Here is a 6592-nt window from a genome sequence, read left to right on the forward strand (position 1 = left end):
AGAGAGAGAGAGAGAGAGAGAGAGAGAGAGAGAGAGAGAGAGAAACAGAAAGGGGGAAGGGGAGATGCGTGGAGAGACTGAAGCTGCCTCCTCAAGAAGGAGACCTGTGAATTGGTGTTTTCCCTGCACATGTGTCTGTATAAGGGTGTTGGATTCCCTGGAACTGGTGCTACAGACAGTTTTGAGCTGCCATGTGGAAGTTTGGAATTAACCCCAGGTCTTCTGCAGGAACAGCAAGTGCTCTTAGCTGCTGAGCCATCTCTCCAGTCCCACTTTTTTTTTTTAAAAGACAGGGTCTCACTGTGTAATACTGACTGACCTGAGACTTGTTATGTATGGTATATATAATAACATGTAGTGTATTAATGTATTTTATACATGATTTTAATTATCCATAGTGTATATTAGCATGTATGGATCATAACAGGTTGGGCATAGTGGTACATGCCTATGATCTTGAGGCTGAGGCAAAAGGATCATGAATTTTTGACTAAATTGTATTATGTGGAAATTTCTATTTATTTCTTTTTGTGTGTGGTATTAGAACTGGACCCAGAGCCTTGCCCACAGGATATTCTATGACATTCTGAAGATGCAGGGGGAGACTCTGTCTCAAAACAGCCCCTCGCAATGAAGCAAAATGAAAAGACATAATAAATTTGTTCCTTCATAATGAAAATCTAGCAGATGTTTGCTTGTATGTGTTGGAAGATGATGACTTTCTTCTCACTTACCTGAACACTAAATAAAGATCAATGGCCTCGTTCTCTTTTCAAAAGGGGAATCAAGCAGGGTAGGAATTGATGTGACATATTTGAAACTGTTGTTTATTATCATAATCACTAAGGTTCGGGATGGGGACATAGCCCAGATGTGCTGTTTTTTTTTTTTTTTTCTGCACATAACTGTGATAAATGGTGCACTATTGTCCTTAAAATATTTCTAATGCCTAAGTTCTTTCTAAGCTCCACTTTTCTTTCTTGATATTCCCTGGATCATATTAATTTTGTGTATTTGTCTTTTTCTATAGCAGTTCCCTTTATCAGTATGTCAAAGTGTGGGTAATGTGCTGTATTATCCCATATTGAACACTGAGTAAACTCTTCAAGTACCCACTGTTTAGAAATTTATCAACTTTGTGGACTGGTGCTATATGGAGAGTAAGTAATAGCATACTGGAAGACAGAGTCATATCCTACCTAGTAAGTCTTCCATTTGAGTTAAATCCCATTGGAAGAGTAGGAGATTTCAACGGAAGAATATTAGGGGCATTTCAGGCAAACCTACAAAGCTCTTTGAAAGAAGGCTTGAGCAGTGTAATGTAATTGAGGAGGGATTAAGGCAGAAGGGGGAATAAGCCTAGAAAACTGAGCTAGTTCACAAGATAAAGACTGCAGACACCGCATTAAACAGTTTGAAAGTTTTCCTGAAAGTATCCAACATTGCAGGGTTTTAATTTGCAACACTAGAAAAATGAGGTAGCCCACGGCTATGTTGGCTTTCAGAAGATGACTGGATACTTCTTAGGATTTTGCTGCCAGGATTCAAGAAAGAAAAGCTGAGCAGCTGAATCGGGGCAATGACAGGTGACACAAAGAGTGGCCTTTTGAAAAAAGTCAATTCCAAGGAAAAAGAATCATAAGCTTCGGCGACAGTATAACTGCATTAAAAATACGTTAACCTCAAGGATGGCTCCCCTAAAAGCACTTAGACTTTTAGATTCTCCCCCCTCATCAGATGAGTAGATAATTTTCATTTCTCAGGCCACAGTTCACTTAGTTGTGTCTTGTTCTTGCTTGTCATTTTTCCCCATTCTTTAAAGACAGTTTGATGGATCACACCCACTAATTCTCAGCATCTTTTAAATGTATGATTGAAAAGTCAAGGACACAATGTAATTCCAATAAAAATGCCAATAAAGCATTAGGTCAGCTGTTATTGAAATTCATGTGGAAACCATGGGTAGATGGGAAAGAAAATACTGGAAAAAACAGAATGAGAAGACAGTAACCACTGCTGGGCTGAACACATTTTTATGGTCTCAGAAACTGACACTGTGAGCTGTATAAACATCAATAGACACATAGACTACTGTAAGATAAACTAAAATTAACCCCAAATACTGAAAAAGACCACCACGATAGCAGTGACCACTTAAATGTCTATTTATCATATCATAATATCATATCTTAATATTTTAATAAATGTTTCTGGAACACCATGGTAGCTTTTTGGAAAACAGGCAAAATTAGATTTAGTTTTTAAAAATTAATTAATTAACTATTTTAAAAAGCTATGTTTTCTCATTTTAAATATCAACCCCAGTTCCCACTCCCTCCCTTTTTCCTGTTCTCTCCACCTTCCCCCCCACTCCCATTCACTCCTCAGAGAGGGTATTTCCCATGGGACGTCAACAAAGGCTAGTGCATTGCTCTGAGGCAGGCCTAAGGCCCTCCCTACTGTATCTAGGCTCAACAAGGTATCCCTCCAAAGAGGATGGGTTCCAAAAAGCCATAAGTAAATCATGGTCTCACCGCCAGTGGCCTCACACTGCCCCAGCCATACAGCAGTCACCACATTTAGAGGGCCTAGTTTGGTCCTATTCTGGTCTCCCCTCTGTCAGGCTGGAGTTTGTGAGCTCCCATTAGCTCAGGTCAGCTATTTCTGTGGATATCCCCATCATGGTCTTGACCTCTTTGCTCTCATTATCTCTCCTCCCTCTTTTTGACTGAACTTTGGGAGCTCAGCACAGCGTTCCATTGTGGATCTCTGCATCTGTTTCTGTTGGTTGTTGGATGAAGGTTCTATGATGACATTTAAGTTAGTCATCAATCTGACTACAGGTCAAGGCCAGTTCAGGCACCCTCTCCACAGTTGTTTACGGTCTTATCTGGGAAAATAGATCAAAGACCTCAATATAAATCCAGCCACGCTGAACCTCATAGAAGAGAAAGTAGGAAGTAGCCTTCAACATATGGGCACAGGAGACTACTTTCTAAATATAACCCCAGTAGCACAGACCCTGAGAGCAACAATAAATAAATGGGACCTCATGATACTGAGAAGCTTCTGTAAAGCAAAGGACACAGTAAATAAGGCAAAAAGGCAGCCTACTGAATGGGAAAAGATCTTCACCAATCCCACATCAGACAGAGGACTGATCTCCAAAATATATAAAGAAATCAAAAAACTAGACATCAAAATACCGAATAATCCAATAAAAAAAATGGGATACAGATCTAAACAGAGAATTCTCAACAGAAGAATCTCAAATGGCCGAAAGACACTTAAGGAAATGTTCAATATCCTTAGCTCTCAGGGAAATGCAAATCAAAATGACTCTGAGATCCTAACTTATGCTGTTCAGAACAGCTAAGATCAAAAACACCAATGATAGCTTATGCTGGAGAGAATTCATAGTAAGAAGAAAACTCCTCCATTGCAGGTGGAAGCACAAATTTGTACAGCAACTTTGGAAATGAGTATGGTGGCTTCTCAGAAAACTGGCAATCAACATACCTCAAGACTCAGCAATACCACTCTTGGGCATATATCCAAAACTGCCCAATCATACTGTAAGGACATTTGCTCAACTATGTTCATAGCAACATTATTCATAATAAGCAGAACCTGGAAACAGCCTAGATGGTGCTCAAGTATGTTCATAGCAACATTATTCATAATAACCAGAACCTGGAAACAACCTAGATGACCCTCAACCAAAGAATAGATAGAGATAATGTGGCACATTTACACAGTGGAGTGCTACTCAGTGGTAAAAAAACAATGGCATTTTGAAATATGTATGAAAAATGAATGGAACTAGAAAAAAAAATATCCTGAGTGAGGTAACCCAGACCCAGAAAGATGAGCAAGGTATGTACTTACTTATAAGTGGATATTCAAGTAAAGCAAAGGATAACAAGCCTATAGTCAGCAACCCCAGAGAATAGGCTAGGTAGCCAGGAGAACCTTAAGAGAAACACATCTGGAAATTCCCCTGGGAAGTGAAAATAGACAAGATCTCCTGGGAAAACTGGGATCATGGAAGTGGGGGAAGAAGGGAGGGAAGAAAGGGAGGAGGAGGAGAAAAGGGAGGAAAGAGGGGAACTTGAGGGAATGGAAGGGTCTAGATGGGGAAGGACGGAGAGGGAGAGAAAAGAAAGAGATATCTTGATTGTGGGAGCCATTACGGGGCTAGCAAGAAACATGGGACTAGAAAAATTCCCAGAAATCCACAAGGATGACCCCAGCTAAGACCCTAAGCAATTGTGGAGATAGATTTAGTTCATTTTGCATGCTTCAGAATAAATAGCAAACAGATTAAAGATTTAAATCTGAAAAATACAACATACATGTAGTAGGGTAAAAAAAATGACTTAATTTTCTTAATGTAGGGAAAGACACTATGTTTATAAATTCAGAGACAATAAAACAAAATATTGGATAAATTCGAATGCATAAAAGTAGTTGATTCACAATGCAGCATAAACAAAGTAATAATACAATTGAAAGAATTATATGCATATACCATAGATACATATCTCTAATAAAAAAGGAACTTCAGAACCTGGGGCAGGGGCAAAAGAAAAAGTTGTAGAAAGAAGGGAGAAATGAAATCGTGTAGTAAGGAAAAGGAAGTGATGATACTTTTCTGAGTGGAATATTTTATTAAAAACATTTTTAATTGAAATAGTATTATATCACTTTCTGTGTTTTTGTGTTTTTTTTTTTCTCTTCACCCCTTCCCTGGTACCGTCCTCCAATCTCCTCCATGCTCCCTCAAGCCAATGATCTCTTTTTCTTTGATTATTATTGCTACATACATATGTGTATGTATTATGTATATATGTATGTGTGGGTATATTTGAGTCTGTTTTTTTTTTGTTGTTGTTGTTGCTTGTGATTATAGTTTCAGGGCTGACCCCTCTGCGTTGGACAATCAGTAAGAGTGCTCATTCCTGGGTGAAGTTAATGATGCTTCTCTTATCTTCATTTGTTGCCATAGTTCTTTGCCTAGATTTAGGGACCTGTGGAAACTTCCCCCTTCCCCCTTAGCATGTCTACTGATGTAACTGTCGTTATAGTTTTTTTTTTTTTTTAATGTAGCTACTTCAAGGAAAGACTGTTTCACAGTAGACTCTCAACTATTCTGGCCATTATAGTCATTCTAGTTCCTCTTTTGAGATCTTCTTTGGGTCACAGATGCAGGAACTGTGATGTATATGTATCCACTGGTGGTATTCTGAGTTTATCTTTTTATATTAATCTTGCCTGTTAGTACTATGGAAATGTTTCATATTCTCACTACATATTAAAATCCATCAATAAAACCAATAAAAAGTAAGGAAACTAAAAATATAATACAAGTGAATTTGTGTGCATTATAAATAAATACCACACTTTGGGTGTGGTTCAAATATATGTAACAAGTTAATTCAGAAAACATTATCTTATTGGAGACTGTGAAGCAAAAGTACACAATTAGTTATGCTAAATATTATGTAGGTGTAGAGACCAATCTCCTCCTCCTCCTCCTCCTCCTCCTCCTCCTCCTCCTTTTTCTTCTTCTTTTGAGACATGGTTTCTCTCTGTAATAGCCCTGACTGTCCTGCAACTTACTCTGTAGAGCAGGCTGGCTTTGAACTCAGAGATCCACCTGACTTTGCCTCCTGAGTGCTGGGATTAAAGGTGTGCATCACCCCTGACTGGCTGTGATTTTTATAGGGTTGTTTGTTGATTTTTCCAAAAGTACTTTATGTGTATATTAGAATTGGAATTCAAACTATATGTGTAAACTCATGGTTTGGTTGTATTTGTTGATAGATACAGAAGTGGTGATTAAACGTGTTAATTAGCTTGCCTATATGAATTGCCTTGCTTTCCCCTGAGAAGTCCTAGGAGCAGTAACTTTCTAGTATCCATGAGCACTCTAGATGCCTAGATCTTGGTGTCTTCACACCATCCCCAGTTAGAGGAGTCAGGGACCCATGGAGAAAGCATGACTTGAACAGGAACATTTTAAGCCTGAGGTATTTTGTTATGAGAGAAAGTAAAGAAATCCAATTAAGTTTATGGGGGCTTCTTAAATGAGCACACAGGTAATCTGAAAGAGCTGTTGGTAGCCAAAGTTGGACAAATTTAGTTAAAAATACAGATACTGTTTAGTTAAGACCTATAGAATAAATATTTTGAGCTTGTGCTCTTAGAAATAAATATTTGACTCGAGTAAATATTTCCATAGAAAAGAAATGGCTTTTGCTTTTCAGCAGAGTTCCAGTTATGTGCAAGGGAGAAAGGAAATAGAACCATCATTAGATCCACAGCCACATATTATCATTGCAGACAATGTTCATCAGGGCACATAAAAATTAGGGATAAAAATTTGAAGACAGGTCTTTTCTAGTTTCAAGGTATCTCCTCATGATATTAGTAACTATAAAAAGAAACAAAATATTTATCGTGGAAAAAACAAGAGACACTCATTTATCTAGAAATTCAGGTAAGTATCCCATATCACAAGACATCATCTTATGTCTTTTTAGAGTGCTTCACTTAGAGACAGTTGCAACATTTTGTTTATCGTCTTTGT

Source organism: Microtus ochrogaster, unplaced genomic scaffold (assembly GCF_000317375.1).
Source record: "Microtus ochrogaster isolate Prairie Vole_2 unplaced genomic scaffold, MicOch1.0 UNK1, whole genome shotgun sequence".
Lineage (NCBI taxonomy): Eukaryota > Metazoa > Chordata > Mammalia > Rodentia > Cricetidae > Microtus > Microtus ochrogaster.